Source organism: Varanus komodoensis, unplaced genomic scaffold, assembly GCF_004798865.1.
Source record: "Varanus komodoensis strain SLA01 unplaced genomic scaffold, ASM479886v1 scaffold19, whole genome shotgun sequence".
In the NCBI taxonomy this organism is placed as follows: Eukaryota; Metazoa; Chordata; class Lepidosauria; order Squamata; family Varanidae; genus Varanus; species Varanus komodoensis.
In genome coordinates, this window is record NW_025335550.1 from 7794346 (window position 1) to 7811006 (window position 16661).

Below are 16661 nucleotides of genomic sequence, written 5' to 3' on the forward strand. Positions count from 1 at the left end.
CAAGGAATTTCCCAACCCACAATGCTCATAATCCCTGGCCGTTGGACACACTGGCTGAGGATGATGGGGTGAGCCAGCTTACCAACTCCTGTCCTAGGTAAGGCAGTACAGCTTCCTGAATTTTGGACTTTTTGTATAAAGTTCAAGGCTGGACATAACTTTCCTATACGGAATTCTTTTTCTTCTACAGCTTCTACCTTCTTCTTAATAACCATTAAGGCAGAAAGCTGACTTTGGCAGCATGTTCCTGCCTTCGCTTCGTAGCTACTCCCATCCAGAGCCCTGGTTGTACTCTCCATTGTTTACCAATGATTTCTTCATAATGCTGCCTATTTTTGACAGCCATCTATAAAGAATGAAAAGTTTCTTTGCTACAAGCTAGGAAAGAAAAGGGGAAAAAGCGGAGCGGGCAGCAGCGGCGGGTGTGGGGAAACGCCTCTCCTCTTTGCCTTCCCTTGAACAGCTCATTTTCACATTACTCAGGCTTCATTATGCTGAATCAATATTCGTTTAGTCACTGAAGTTATTGACATATTTTAAAATAAAAGTATACCCTTCAGCTACTGCGCTCATTACAGATAATTTGTCTTGTCAGAGACCCAGGGAATATTATCCCTCGTCTTTCAGGAGCCGACAGCCCATGGAAATACATCCCCATGGTTACAACTGTAAATAATTTTAAGGTAAAAATATTGAAAAATCAATGACTGTTTCCTGCAACCTGTCACAAACAAATCAATCATCATCCACACAGCCGGCAAAGGAAGGATTCAGAGGCAATGGGAGAGCAGGTGTAATTCTTGGCTGGAATCTCTTGTTTCAGAAAATCACTCCACGTAATGGTGTCATCATTTAAACACTTAGCGGCCGCGGCCGCCATTGCCGTCACTCACAGCTCCTTCTGAGGGAAAGAAAGCAAGCAAGCAAGCAAGGAAGGAAAGAGGGAGGAAGGAGGGAGGGAGGGAGGGAGGGAGGAAGGAGGGAGGGAGGAAGGCAGGCAGGCAGGCAGGCAGCATCATTCCTACTGAACCAAATTTAAATTGCTCACAGCAAAACCTGAATTTTAGCCAATCGAAAAAGTCGTCTCTTTGCTCCGTCCACAAGCTCGGAGCAAATCAATGCCTGTTCTTCCCCATAAAGATTCTCTATAAATTCTCCTCTGAAGATGGATTATGCTCTAAAGTCTAATCAAGGTTGCAATTTAGATATAGACAAAGATACACGTTCCAGCTCTAGCATTTACATTTGAGTGGACCCTACCAGCGGGTAAATGTTGCTCTCGAGTTCCGCTTTCCCATTGCAATGTACTTCTAATTCCCAAAGAACCAAATGGAAAGAATTGGAAAATGTGCCCAAGGCATTTAGAAGGCAAAGACACAGAAAGAAAGAAGAAGATGAAGAATTAAAAACCAGATTTGCCCTGCGGATGTTAAGTTTCCCTGCAACTTTTCATCAGGGCTTCGAGCAATTTAACATTAGCAAGGTGAATTGTTGGTTGCTTTTGGGGGGAGAGAGCTGTCACCTGCTAAAAATGAAATACATTATTTGACTTTTGCACCTCCGGTGCTGTTCTGTTGCCTAGTAGACATGCAGAAGCAGCATTGGCAGTAAGATGCTCAGAAGCAAGCGGTGAATGCAAGAATTGAATATACAATAAAGACGAGCGGTGAAAAACAAAGCAAGGAACCCCTAAAGCTAATGTTATTCATACTTCATATTGACATAGTGCTTCTCTCCAAAGTGCTCTTCCATATTCTGGAAGATAGAGATGCGAGTAGCTACTGTCTTTAAGGTTCAATGGGATCGTCACATTTGGAGGAAACCATGCTTCCAAATACCCCCTGGAGGCAAGAACAGGCAATGCCGTGGCCACTGGATCCTGCTTGACAGCCTATCAAAGCTTGGTTACTGAACAAATTAGGAAGTTCTCTTGTTTTCTGCCCTTGAATGAATAGCGAAGACAGATGATCCCATCAAGACCACATTTTAGAGAGCATTGCAAGGGTGGCATCATGTTCCCAACGTGGATGGAGTGACCCATCTGTTTCTACCCACTGGACAGGTTCAGGAGTCCTCGCTCAGTCTTTCTGCCCACCTCATCTGAAAAAGAAAAAGAGAGTCATTTAAGCAGAAAGGCTAAGGAATGGATACAAGGAAAAGACACTAGAGGAACACTGGAGCACCAACACCCCAAACCCTTCCTGGGTGACCTTCAGGCACACTCCCTTCCTGAAGTCAGATGCCCCTTGAGAATGTGGTTCTTCTAAGCAGATAGCTTTAGAAGATGCTTAGACCAAGCCCCTGGGAATAGGAGTATTGGTGGCCATCAGCCATGATGACCTGTGTTCTGAGACTGCAACACTAAGCTCTGGTCACAGAAAGTGGACTATTCCTTCAGTTTTAACCTGGTAGGCTTCATGGAGATTGGTCACTTCTGGAAAGAGGAACCTGGATTATATGACCTTTTAGCTCAATTTAGGAGGACTCTTCCAAACCCATCCTCCACTGTTAAACAGCTCTTCCAAAAGCCTGAGCCAGACTTGGTTAAGTCTATGCTTTCCTCAACAACCACAAGTTTGAATTTTTCTGGTCCGCTTAAGATATTTTCTTAGGTATCTTCTCTTGCAGTATTCTGGTGGAAGGGTTGTCTTACCCAGGTCCTGGAAAGATACAGAACCATTAGAACTGAGTTCTACCATCAGTTTGTGCTTGGACTCCAGACTGAACTGGTGGGCACATAGTTTTCTGCATGACATATTTCTAGTGAGATCATTATAATAATGTGGAAAGGAGCATCTGCACATAAAATTTAGCTTATGCTTATTTTAGGAAAAACCAGGTGTCCTTATCTTCTTTTTTGTGGCCACCCTACTTTTCAACCAGAAAACCCTCCCAAGGAACACATATTAAAATAAAATAAGAAACAATAGCATATTCTTATTTTAATGTCATTTAAAAACAGCTATTAAAGCTATTAAACAGCTATTAAATCTCACAATCCAACTCAACCCTCATTTATGATCTGAGATGCATTTAGAAACAGGCAGTCATAGAACCATTAAATTATCAGGAATTCCAGCCAGTACCTCATCTAAAAGCCACTCAAAAGCTCAAGACTCCTTTATATAAAGACCAGAATTTACAGAATCAACCATATATGTTGTTCATTCTTATTTCTGCTTCAGTGTTAATTGGTTGTAAACCATCCCAAGACATCTAAGTATTGGATGGTATAGAAAAGTTTTAAATAAATAAATATGTCTTGGAAGAGAATTTCACTGATACGGGGCCACAACCAAGAAGTCTCTGCCTCTACCCCCTACTAATGCAATTGATCAGAAGGTGCTTTTGTTGCATGTGACAAGAAAAAACTTTCAATAATGAGCTAGGTTGCTTCTGGATCCTAAGCTTTTGGAAACATAGTGAACTACCAGAAATAGAAGCCAGGGGTTAAAACAGAAGCCCATGACACCAAAGCCTATTTGCTATTTTGAAGAATTTTTCCCTAGTCCACCTTTCAGCATTATATCCTTCTCTCAGGGCCATTATTACAAAGTCACCTTTTTCTTGCCCCACTAAGTGTGACAGAGCACTCCTATATAAAACCCTCCAGAAGGCTTTATAGTGCATTATTATCCAATGAAGCCAGTAATAAACAGGATGGTGGCGTTATTTAGTGCAATTCCAATACTAGCGAGAATCACAGGCTGAGTTTTATTTATCATAGTGCCCAAAGAGAGCAAATTTGGGGGATGGCAGGAAGAATTGTGCCTTATAGTCCCAGACAGAGTCCCGTCTAGTCCCAGACAGACAGATGATTTCTCCCTCTTTTCAGAATCCCAGCTTTTGATTATATATCTGTAAGATGGCCAGGAAACTCTTGCTTAGCTGGTGCTATTGTTTGATGTGGATCTTGGACAATGTGTTACACAAAACTGGGCCAAATTTTGCAGAGGGGATGGTAGAGAAATGCAGTAGTGGAATCCCTGCTTTGGCATTCAAACAGCCTCAGTTACGTTTGCTGGCATCTCTCAGTTAAAGGGATCTCAGGTCCCAAGGTTGGGGTGGGCAACAAAGCGCTCCCCAGGATCCGAGAAAGCCAATTCTAGCTCCAAGGCAGAATGGGAGCCATCCTGCACTTGACTACAATAGAACAAATTCAGATGTTGTTGTTAGTCGCAAAGTCGTGTCCGACCCATCGCGACCCCATGGACAACATTCCTCCAGGCCTTCCTGCCCTCCACCATCCCCCGGTGTCCACCTAAGCTCACACCAACTGCTTCAGTAACCCCATCCAGCCACCTCATCCTCTGCCGTCCCCTTCTTCTTTTGCCATCTATTGTTCCCAGCATCAGGCTCTTCTCCAGGGAGCCCTTCCTTCTCATTAGGTGGCTCAAGTATTTGAGTTTCATCTTCAGGATCTGGCCTTCCAAAGAGCAGTCAGGGTTGATCTCCTCCAGGATGGACCAGTTTGATCACCTTGCGGTCCAAGGGACTCGCAGGAGTCTCCTCCAGCACCACAATTCAAAGGCCTCATTCCTTTGGCACTCACCCTTCCTTATGGACCAGCTTTCACATATGTCTTGTACTTGACTATAATAGAACAATTTCAGATATAGATTGCATATATTTCTAAGTTTGATGAAGCACTTCTCTTTTCAGCAAGAAAGCCATGAAGCTTCTGTGGCTGTTTGCATAAGACGTCTGAGCCAAGCAGTCAGTTGCCCTGGGGAACCTCTGCACCAACTCTTTCATTGCCAACCTGGTGTTTCTTTCTTAGTTTGGACAGTGGGCCGGAGTGGGCTACAGGATTAAAAGAAAGTGAGCACATGTCTATTTTAGTGGACTATTAAAAATGTGTGTACTCATTTAAAACAAATCAATTGAAAGAAAAGAGGAAGTCACAAAACAGGTCTTGTCCCAAAGTAGGGACATTAAGGTGCAGGTCTGAAGAGCATACCCAGCCAACCTGGGGTTCCAACCTGGCTGATGGAGATTCTGGAATTGTTGGCTGTTGGTTGTCATTGTTGCTGAAAGCTTGTCTGGGAGTTGCTTGGAGTAGTTTTAGTTGGGATAACAGTTGGAAAGTACGCAAAGAGCAACGCAGGTATCACAAGATACTTGAATGGTTCCTGGGCCGCCAGAAGTGAAGTAAGGAGACCCACATTCAGATCCTAGCTCATCCATGTTGCTCAAGAGATGACCTTAATTTCTCCCTCAGTTTAATTCACATGGTTAAAGGAGGATCCAGGCACAGCACCCTGAGGTCCTGACAGAAAGAGCAAAGGGTACAGGTGATTAAAGATGTGGAAATAACAAGAAAATGAGAGGCCAGCAGGCACTGGAATGACAACAAAAGAGGAGAGAACATGGATTCTTCTCCAGGCTTTTGCCTGTTGTAGCAAACTAGGAAGGGTAGGCAATATGGTACCTAACAGAAGTTTGGGACGATCAGCCTTAATCAAAGCCATCTAGAGGGCACCAGGTTGACTCTCCCTCAACTAGTGGAACCTTTCCCAACTTAAGGACAAACCTTTCGATGGTATGCAATTATCTGAGGGCACACAAGCAGTGAGCAAGCATTATTTTTTATATACCTGCTTCTCAGTGCAACATGGTCAACAGTTCTGCCATTCAGCAACAGACGTGTTGATTTAACTGACGGCAGAACATCCTGTTCTTACCTTTCAGCTAGAATTTCTATGCTACCTTACAAAAAATAAAAATAAAATGTTCCTCCGTCCCTTGTCCAACCTGTTTTTAAGTAAACATGTTAGTGTTTTTCTCTTTATAGGGCAGGAGAGTATGAAAAACAATCTCGTCTCTTAAAACAGACGTAATTCATGGAAGACTGCTTCATAAAGGAGTGAGAAATACCCTGCTTTGTGCCCACAGCAACAATATTTGGCCCTGTCATTTTTAACTTGAAGGAATTCGAACTTTCATCTGGGAAGGATAACAAAAATGTTACAACGGTAGCATACATATCCCCACCTCTACTTCCAGACTCACCTGTATATTGTTAGCCAAGTTAATTTAACCTTAAAGCAAAATCCCAGGAGCCAGTCTCTCCATTACAGACTCAACAGGTCCTACTTGAGAGTAAACATGCATAGCACTGGGCTTTCACTTAACCATATGAATGTTTATTCTGCAATCCTATTTATGTCTACTTAGCAGTAAGCCCTATTTCATTCAACAGGGCTTATACCCAGGTAAGTGGGCAAGAGCAGTATTCACCGCTTAATTTAACAGATTCATTCCTTAGCAAATCCAAATAATCATTTTGAAGGGAGAAAACATACTTTCTCTGACACTCTATTAAGCACCACGATGCACTGCCCCGTGGTTTTCCTGACAATAAATAATATATCGGTTGTGTTGATGTGAGCATTGATTTGTTTGTCTTAAAATACTTTTATCCCATGTTTCAGCTAAAAGAAGCTCCCAGTCAAGCATGAAAAATCCCCTTGGGCAATCAGTACAAAAGTATTCTCCATAATATTCTTGGACACACACATTATGGAGAATTATTTGGACTGACTGTCCAGATGTTCAATAACGCTTATAAAGAATACTCTTCGCTCTGTCCTCTTTTCACACTGCTCCATGTGTAGGATTTCATTATTGCTAATACCCCATTCCTTACTGATTTCCAACAGAAATGTGAAAAACTGCTTCCATGAAAACTCGGCCAGGCACTTGGCTGGAGCAGGACACCAGCTCAATTTAGTTTAGTTTATTTCTGAGACTTATTTCTTGAACCTGCCTCCTCTACCTGAAAAAGGCCTGGATCATGCAATCAAATATTAAAATGCAAAACACAATACCGACACAATCCAGTGAAGACCACACAGCTCACTGAAACATGCATAAACCAGCAACAACAACACCTCATTTGATTTTATTGATATTCCCTGTATCGCATTTCCATCCATGGTCATGTTTTTCCAATTCTGCTTAGAGAGCTTTGCAAGCCGGAAAGCTAGGATTTCAGACCATCTAATCCCCATGTTTAGGCTGCAAATTCCGTTGTCCATGAAGCCAAAATGGCACCAGCCCCACCAAAGAGGATGAAATCAGCAGGTTCCTGAGAATCTCAAAGTTTGCAGGGAAACGTCATCTGGGGGAAACCCCAGAAATATTATCTTTGACGAAGAGCACACTGCCTGACTAGGAAGGAAAAAGAAACTCAAGGGGAAATTTGCTACAAGTTTCTAATTAACAACTTCTAAATGATAATAACAATAAGCATTACAGGCACTCCTGTAAAATGCAGAATCAAAAGACATGATTTTGACCTGACTCTTGAGCATGCCTAAGGGCACAATCCTGCCTAGACAGAAACACCTCGTACAACTTACAGCATGTTCCAGCCAGCCACGGCTGGGAACTAGGGGACATTTTCTTCCTCTCAGCCGGCATCAGATTGCCCCTAAGTAAATTATCAAAACTCAATGTACTGCTTCCAAACATACCTAAATCTTGCACCTCCGTTCTCCAAAGTCCACAAAATGGAAGGACACGTTATGTCCATAGGTGGTCCGCTGTTTTTCTTGGCTGTGTTTCATAATCCTACCAAGTATTTGCAGTTCCCCGGAAGAGTGAACTCTAAAAGACTTAATATATGAATTGCAACTTAAAGTTTATTTTTAAACTATGCTTTTATGAAGCTTGATAAAAGCCTCCCTCTTTTTCAAAGAAAGTTGAGCTACAAATTAGTGTGTCTGTGTGTGTCCATCTGCGTGTGTACAGTTGGGATGTCAAAGAAGTCCTCAATGGATTCCCAGGAGTTCAGATTTCTATGAACCCAGTTTGCAGTTTCCACAATGCACTGGCTTTCCCTGAGTCACGCAAATTCGGCAGTTTTGTTTTGTTTTTACTTCCTAGGATTTTGCATAGATGCAGTCACAGAAAAATATAAACAATTTAAAAAACCAACTGAAAGGGTGCATCCCCTTGTTCCCCACATAGGCTAAAGCATTAAAGCATTTTGGAGGACGTGCATTTTTGAAAGTGCAAATCTGAACAAGCGCGAACCAATTCAGGAAATGGGGAGAAAAATCTGCCAACAAGCGGACAATGGATAAAATGATGTCTGACAGTCTGCAAGCCACAGATCAAAAGGATTGATACATCCCTAGTGTACATGTACACACACACTTCGGGCATCCGTAAGGCGTGGAGCAGCGGCCAAGAAACTCAGCATGCATCACTGCAATGTGATCCCACCTGCATCAGGTTAGCAGTCTAAGGAACCAAAACAGAAATCAGGGAATCTAAGAGGCAAGATGGAACTGGGTCGCCGACTGCAGGTAAACGCTGGCTTGATGGCACAGATTGGCTATGGCCACGACCAGGAACGCCTTTGCCCATTTCAAGCTGATGTTGCAACTGTGCCCGTCCCTGTGGAAAACAGATCTGGCCATGGGTTAGGGACTCCTAGCTCACTTCCTTCTCTGTCCTACTACTGCAGGGATCCCAAACTTTTTCGGTTGGTAAATATACCAGGGGGGACCCAAAGGAAGCTGGAGACATTCTCTGGTGGGAGAGCCCGTCGTAGCGCATGCTTCTGCCGCTTGATGCCTCTTGCGGAGACGCTTCTGCATCTCTCTGCCAACCGATGTCACCAAATGACGTCGTGGTGACACATAGTAAATGTTTTTGTTACTCTTGCATGTTTGTTGATTTATTGATCGCTGAAAACAGCCATTTTGTGGTGCCATGACTTCGGTCAACAACACCAGTCAGCAGAGAGATGCAGAAGGGTCCCCATAAGAGGCACCCATGTACTATACCCATGTACCCATGGGTACTATAATGTCCCCATATAATGTCTAATGTCCCCATAAGAGGTACCCATGTACTATAATGGGCTCGCCCACCAGGGAATGATTCCGGTTTCTTTTGGGTCCCCCCTCAAATTTCGAATTTTGAGAGTGTTGTGGGTGCTCTGACAAAGTGGCACCCATGGGTGAGGGCTCCCAATTCATAAAATGGGCGCTAGGGCAAGCGTGGCTGATCACAAAACCGTCTGTTTTCCAGGCAGAAAACTGGTGAGGCTAAAAGAAAAGCGACTGGCCCAGGAACCTAAATGAAAGGTGGAGGTGGGGTCTGTGCACCAAGGAAAGCAAAGGCCCTGATTTGCCCCCAAATAGAGACGGCATTGGAAGGGAGCCCATTGCTTTCCATACATATTAAAAAAGGAGGGCCAATACAGGGGAATGACTGCAGGTTCATTGATGCAAAAAATAATAATATACAGAACTGAAGGCAACGACAGATGCATTCCTCAAGAAACAAGTCCCCTGGGAATGTGTGTTTAGGATTGCTTCGTTCATTGGACAAGCGGAGTTCCATCCTAGGTTTCTCACCTAGGAAGTATTTTTGCAAACTGGCACTGGCCTTCAGGCTTCAGCAGGTGAAGAGAAAAAGGTTCTGGTTTTACAGCATACACATCACTCCCCGTGATGCAACCCTGGCCCTGCCAGACGTCAGTTCTCACTTGTGACATCCTATTAGCCACAAAGTAGGAAATATTCAGCAGTCTGTCGACTGGCATGTATCAGATTTCATGGGAGTGATGTTGATTTTAATCTGTGATCTAATTATGCATGCAGAACAGTTGAGTTGTCTCAGCTACGTAGCTTTAAGTGCAAAACTGTGTTTCCGGAACTGGAAAAAGCACTGGGTATGCCTTGGAAGCAAAAGGCATTTGATTCCGGCAAAGCGTCTTTGCAGGAACGCTTCTCGAGGCAGCCTGAAACTCCTGCCTGAGGCAAGCTATAGAAATCTTTACCTAAGACCAAAGGGGTGGGCCAACCGTAGTGAAGTTAAGACTGCATTTATGCGGGCTGGAGATTTCTGGGAGTTGAAAGCTTTGGTATGTCCAGACTTGCATGGGATTGTACCTTTCCAATCACAGAAATATAAAATTTGAACATGGTGGAGCAGAGAGATCCTAGAAGAATAAGCAGCCTACCAAACATAATCACCGAACCTCTGCCGAATCAGTCAGTATGAGGCCTCCATGATGATGCCTTTCCTGGCTAAGAAGAAAATAAGAGCTTGAACTTTTAATTTGAAAGAGAAAGATTCTAGCTGCTATTTCCATTATTCTTTCAGGGGCAACCCCATGGTCTCATACTGCTGTCTGAGGGTAGGACCTAGAGTCTCACCTCCAAGGTCTCCAAGTGGACACTCTGAACATGTCTCCAAGGTTGCAAATCAACCTCAGAGAGGGCTAAAGGGGCATGCTGTGGGGTGGGGAGGCAGCAAGGGGAAGAGGCTGGGTCCAACCACCTACATCGTATCCAATGGCCCCAGTTCCTTCCCCTCTCCCCATAGCCCTTCATTTATATGGCTGGAAATGGCCAGCCAGGTGAAATATGGGAAGCACCATGCAGGAGGGTAAACACTGCCACTCCTGCCCTTTGTGCCTTGCGTTGGATGCACGCAAGCTTCCTTTTTCCAGAAATTTAAGAGCAGAAAGCATAAGGCTGTGCCTGGAATCGACCAGACTGCATGGCACTGTTCATTTTACCATTGCAAAGTTGTGTCGTGCAATCATACTGTTCAAGCAATTGGTATATATTCTAGAAAACCACGTTGTACCATCTGCCTGGATTGGTGCCTTGGGGACCACAGGGCATGCAGTGCAATCATTTGTGAACTATAAAGATGCCCAGATCATTTTATGGGGATTTTGAAATCTGTTGCTAAGTTTGGTCTGGCTAGAGGGCCGTGGTTTTCAACTGTGGCTGGGGAAGTCACAAACACACCTGTGCGGGAATGGGCAGCAAGCTAGATGGATGGAGGGAACCTGTTCGTCTGTCTCCTAATCGCCTTCAACACGCCACCTACCCATATCTGAAGAAGTAAATCAGAACCTTCAGATCGAGAAGACATGCAGAAATGGCGCTCGTAAGGAAATGACTGAATGGAAAGCTTGCTGCCAGGTGGCCAGCAGGGTGATGTCCTGACAGCCATTAACACTGGAGGAAAATATGTCACATTTTTCTGTAGAAAAAGGGCACATGCTTATTCTCTCACTCAGCCTCAGTGTCACCAGAGGTAAAAATGGAAATATGATATTCCATGGGTGCAGTTGGGTTAGGACTGTCACAGCAAACCCAGGAAAGCTTTTTACACTGTGGTCAGGCTTTAAAGGTGTCACAGAAGTCCTTGCTGCTTTTGCTAGAAATATTAGCTCCTATGTAATTAGAGAGAACTAAACTAAATTGATACACACACACACACACACACACAGAGAGAGAGAGAGAGAGAGAGAGAGAGAGAGAGAGAGAGAGAGAATGATTTTAAACTAAGGGGAAATAATGCTTGTGGAGTTGAATTCCAAAAATACCTAAAAGTCCTAGATTCTCAAATCATACATTTAGAATCCAGCCAGGGTAATATATTCCTAAGTGTCATTCAGTCCCACTGCAAGGGGACAGCTTGCATACTATACTATATTCATATATGGTTCATTATAACCCTATTCTTGCCTTCTCTAAGCCTAGAGAAACAGAATGGAGTACTGCTGAAAAGTTGTGAGAAAACCCCTGTATATGGGCAGCTCTACATGCAAATGGAATCGATTGCCCTGAGATGCCATGTTTTGCACTGGATTTTTCCCTGACTCCGTTTCTAAAGATCCCACTTCTGCACTGAAACAGGTTGGCAGGTGTAAGAGGTTGCAAAGAGAAGCAATGTGTGAATTTAAAAAAAGCAAGCAGGCAGGCAATTCCAGGCAATCCACTCAAAGTAAGCAAAACTTATCAGCCAGGATGTTATGGTTCTTTCTGTGTTTGGAAAGCTATCTGTTAAAGCTACATAACAGGGAGAATGCAGGAAAAATCCTCCAAGTCAAGTTCATATTTTCATTTAATCAAAAGGAGTTGAACGGGGCCATAAAAGGAGATTAGATTTAGTCTCTTTCTGCCCGTCTGTATGTTTTAAACACACTCCTCTCTCAGGGAAGTCTCACTCAGGTCTGGTCACGCAGAATCTATCAATGTACAGATAAAGCAGAAAATAGAGACATCCTTAAGAAATGAATCTGCCATTTGACACAAAGCAGAGGTGACAACCAAAGCGAAGGAAGCCTGGGCTAAATATTTCAATACTTCCAAAAATTAGCTACACTGCTTTTAAAACTGCAGCGCCTAGACAAGAGGTTTGCTGTGGCAAGGACAACTCACAATAGACATTTACATCTGCACTGATGCCATACGTTCCCTGCTGCATTTCATTCATCAAACCAAGCACCGAGCTTGCAAATATGATAATCAGAGTCAATCATTTTTAGCAGAATGCCAGGCGCTGAAAGAATGTCATTACACAACAATCATCTGACTGCCTCCTCTTCTTCCATGTCCCCAACTGAATGGGAGCCCTTTTCAAAACAGCTCTGCTTTTCGCTAGGAGGAGGACGGAGGGAGAAACAAATTTGGTTACTCATCTGCCTGTTCTCCCTTCCTCCCTCTCTCTCTCACATAAACACACACACACTGCTAAATGCATTAAAAACTTTGCAAGATGATCTCCTGTTGTTGGGAAAAGCTCTTTGGAGAGGTGAAGAGAAGAGAGATTTAAAGCAATAAAAATTAATTTAGTGACAAATATCCATGCCACAGACTAGCTGAAAACTGATCAAAGTGCACACCTGTGTGGATTGAGCTTGTAAAAGTGCCAAGGAATATGGCTTACTGAGAAACAATACGCTTTTCAGGAGCAGTCTTCTGCAGGAAGTAGAAGTCTTCTGCAGAATGTAGCATTGTAGATTTTTTAACCTTTAGACAACAGTGCGGCAACAAGAACAACAACAAAACCCAGCATGAATAATCAGCATATTCCTACACACACACTAAACAATCCCCTTATATCGCCTGGGTGATTCTATTTGATTGACTTAATATAACCAGGATTTCAGTAGCCATTTTAATAAAAATTATTTATTTATTCACATATTTATATGCAGGCTATAACTGCCAAAGGCCTTCCCAGATTATGAGCTACTTGAAATATAGAACAGAAGAATGCAAGGAAGGAAGGAAGGAATAACCTCAATTGGCAATACACAAGCAGGCACTTTGTTGCCAATGAAATGGAACTCTTGTTTGGAAATTAAACAAACTCAGCTGCTGCGAAGTTTTTGTGAACTGTAAATACTAACAATGCAAATGCAACAGTTATGTATCACTGCTACTCTGACAGAATACCAGTACTATATCACCCTGTATATATACCATATGTTAAGCTGAAAGATGTTATCTTCTACCTACCATGTTCTCCCTCTGATCCGTCAGCCTGGCCTCATCCCAGTGATCCATACAAGGCAAAGACGGGAGAGCAGCAAAAGGTCCTTCATGTATTCGTGCTAAGAGCCCTGCATTTGGGCTCCTGCAGCCAAATACCACATGTATTTGAAGACAAGTCTTGTGGATTTGATTGTATTTACTCCCAAATGAATGGACACCGCTCAGAGGCTTCGGCAAGGGGCGGCATAGAAATGTTTTAATAAATAAATAAATAAATAAATAAAACACAGGCTCGCAGCCTAAAGATATGATCCTATGCATATTCACCTGGGGGAAAAGACCCAGTGAATAAATTGGACTTTCTTCTAAGCAAGCACCAGGCTGCAAAATTTATGGAGAAATAAGGAATGTAGACCCACCAAGATTCTGAGGGAGGAAACTTCTCACTGACTGGAGGGCATGAGAAGAAGGGAGCAGAAAGAAGAGTAAATCCAACCTTGCAAAATTCAGCCTACTGAAAGCCTAAGACGTGTTGTTTGTCCTTATTGCTTTTCTGTAACGGTTTGACACCTGGATTGCTTTGTCATTCCAAGCATTCCTTAAAGCTTTCTTCCAGTCTCTAAAACCCACAATGAGTGTGGAAGCAGCTAAGTACCAAATTACTTGAGAAACAAGTAAAGACAGTACCCCTGAACCTCTTACAATATTTCTGGTCCCATTTACATGAATGTAATGTAGATAAACAGCTATAACCTGGTTGGCACAACATGATCAGTCATGCCGTTGGGGTTGTGAGCCAAGTTTGTTTCAGAGTTTCCAAACCATCCTCTTCCCACCCGCTCTGGGCCACGTGATCTGCACCACGTGGATATTCTGTGGTCCAAGCCCAGAGGGGACGAAGCTCTGGGTGCCGTCAAAACCATCCCACTGCGAACCTCACCAAGCTCTGAAGATAGTTGGGCAAAACACACCGCAAGCATGAGGCCAGAGGGAAAAGATCCTCTGGTGATTGTGCAAACCACATACACTCACACTGAGTTCAGAACCAAATGTGTGCTAAACGCCGGCCGTACATAAATGAAAATACTAATAATTCTCTACTCACAATCCTTCCAAATCAGATTCAAATAAGCATCATAACATATGTGCACTGGCACATTTTCTTCCAGCATTAATAATTTGGAACGAACTATGGTTCTGTACTTTGACAGTCACGGTTACTGGAAATGTTCAGCAAAAAAGACAAGTGAGCCCATGCAAAAGAGCAGAGTTCCAAGGGGATAGCTAGCTAATCTGTGTTGACAGACAGGGGTTCAACAGCTGGGCTGCAACTCAAGAGATCCAGGTTCTAGAGCCCACTAAGCCAGCAAGCCCCCTGGGTGACTTTGGGCCAGGTACGGACTCCCAGCCTAACCTACCTCACAGGGTTGCTGTGAGGATCAAATAGAGAGGCTGTATGGAAGCCTTGGGTGATTTGTAGGATATCATGCCAGAAACGGGTCCCTCCGTTACGAAAACGGGGTGATTCATCCCCGTTCAGTCCGTGAGCTCCCGAGGACGAAATGAACGGGCCTTGCGGGACACTTCACGTGCAGGGTAGCGGAAAAGCACCCTCCCCGCGCGATGCCTCAGCCGGAGAAGGAGAAAGCAGGCAACCCCGCCGGTCTCTGTCCCTGCGGGAAGCGCAAACGAGTTCGCCGACCCGTTGCGCGCCGCCCTTCGCGGCGCAAAGCACCCAGGAGACCCCTGGCGAGGCGCAGACCCAAGCGCAAGGCGCTCCCCGCCCTCGCCGCGGCGCAAGCTGGCCTCGGCAAGCATCCCAGACGGAGGATGGGCTGGGAAAGGGGGCGCCCCCCTCCAGCCGCGAGCGATGGAGCCGGGGATGCGCGGCTCGGCTGATCCCCCGAGAAGCTGCCCGCCCGCGCGTCCGCTCAGCAGCCCCGGCTCACCTGCGCACGCCAAGCCCGCCTCGGCAACCGCCAGCGAAGCGCCCTGCGCCTTCGGCTGCCCCTCGGGGCCATAGCGCCTCCGCCGCGCGCCCCAGCCCGGCTCGCCGCGCTCCGGAGAGCGGCCCCGAGTGGCAGCCACGGCCAGCCAATCCCGCTGAACCGTCCGAGAGACCCTCGAAAATCCCTTCCAGTAAGGAGCTGCAAAAGCCCGAAGGGCGGGCCTTGGGCCCTGAGCGCTGTTGGGTAATGAAGTCCTGACGGTGCCTTCAGAAATACGGAAAAGCAACGCCTCCCCTCGTCTTTCCTCCAGGTCTCCATCCCGCCGTGGGCGCAGTTTTTCTCCCGCTTATTTTCCCCGCAGTTCTTTCTTCCTTCCTTCCCTTTTCTTCCTTCCTTCCTTGCTTTTTCCCTTTTCCTTTCCGGGGTTTCCTTTCCGGGGTCTTCTCCAGCGAAAATATAACAGGTATCTCTAGTGAAGACGCTTAAATGGATTTTTGACCCGATGTAACTCTTCAGATTGGGCTCGACTGAGTTTCCTCTTGTTCACTCAGCGCTTTTTCGTCCAACTACATATCCCGGCATGCCTTGCACGGGAATGGCACGTGACAATTGCAAGGCTACCTTCTGAAAATTGGGATTTAACCTCTGAGGCGCGGATCGAGGCAATCCTTCAATGGAAAGTCCAGGGACGCATCCACGTGTCTTTGCAGCGCAGTAACATTCCCACGGATTGGGAGCGCGCTGCGCCCAGCTCCTCTCACTAAAGTTCCTCGGAGCTGAGCGGTCCTGAGTAGGGCTTCCTCCCGGCTCAGTGTTTCAAATTCTGCCTTCATGTGTGACGCAGTTGTGGCCAGCCCATGCAAAAAAGGAGAGAGGAGAGGGCGTGCAATTCTGCCAGTTAGTTGACCCCAGTCATTCGAAGCGCCCTGTGTGAACGTGGACTAGACTCTTTTGCTCATTGCGGTGGGGAGGGGGGAGAGATCCAACTTTCACGGAGTTATGAATTCTCCTCCTGCGATTTCCGCCAAAGGAGCTCCTCAAAGTGGAGGATGAAAAAGGAAAGAGGTGGAATGAGAAGTTTCCACCATGCTCCCTGGAATGCGCGGAAGATCTCCTGGAAAACTCCTGGCACACTGCTGGCAAGCATGCGCCAGGAGAAAACCCGCACCCTCGATGCGCATTATTTTAATTTGGGGATGTCCCGCTGCATCGTCCCGCGTTTGCTTCCATCTAGGTGGAGTTTAAAGACTTTACTGCTTCCTGCTGGACTTGGGCTGCAATCCTGTAGACCCGCGTCAGGCAGATTTCAAATGTGTTGGACTTTAAGTCCCAGAAGGCCCTGCCAACATGGCCAAGGGTCAGGAATGCTGGGAGCGGAAGTGCCAAGCGTCTGGAGCGCTCATCTCAGCCCACCTTCGCTGTCCACCAGTCTTGCCCAGCTCCACATGTG

At 45.2% G+C, this 16661-nt stretch overlaps 1 long non-coding RNA gene across 1 annotated transcript; it reads right to left on the reverse strand.

Moving 5' to 3' along the window:
* Positions 1–969: 969 nt before the first annotated feature.
* On the reverse strand, positions 970–15314 carry LOC123022303. Its single transcript, XR_006414507.1, has 3 exons — positions 15212–15314; positions 4553–5269; positions 970–2100 (listed from the first exon to the last, which is right to left on the reverse strand). It is a non-coding gene; the product is annotated as an uncharacterized LOC123022303 (long non-coding RNA).
* Between the last annotated feature and the right edge of the window lie 1347 nt (positions 15315–16661).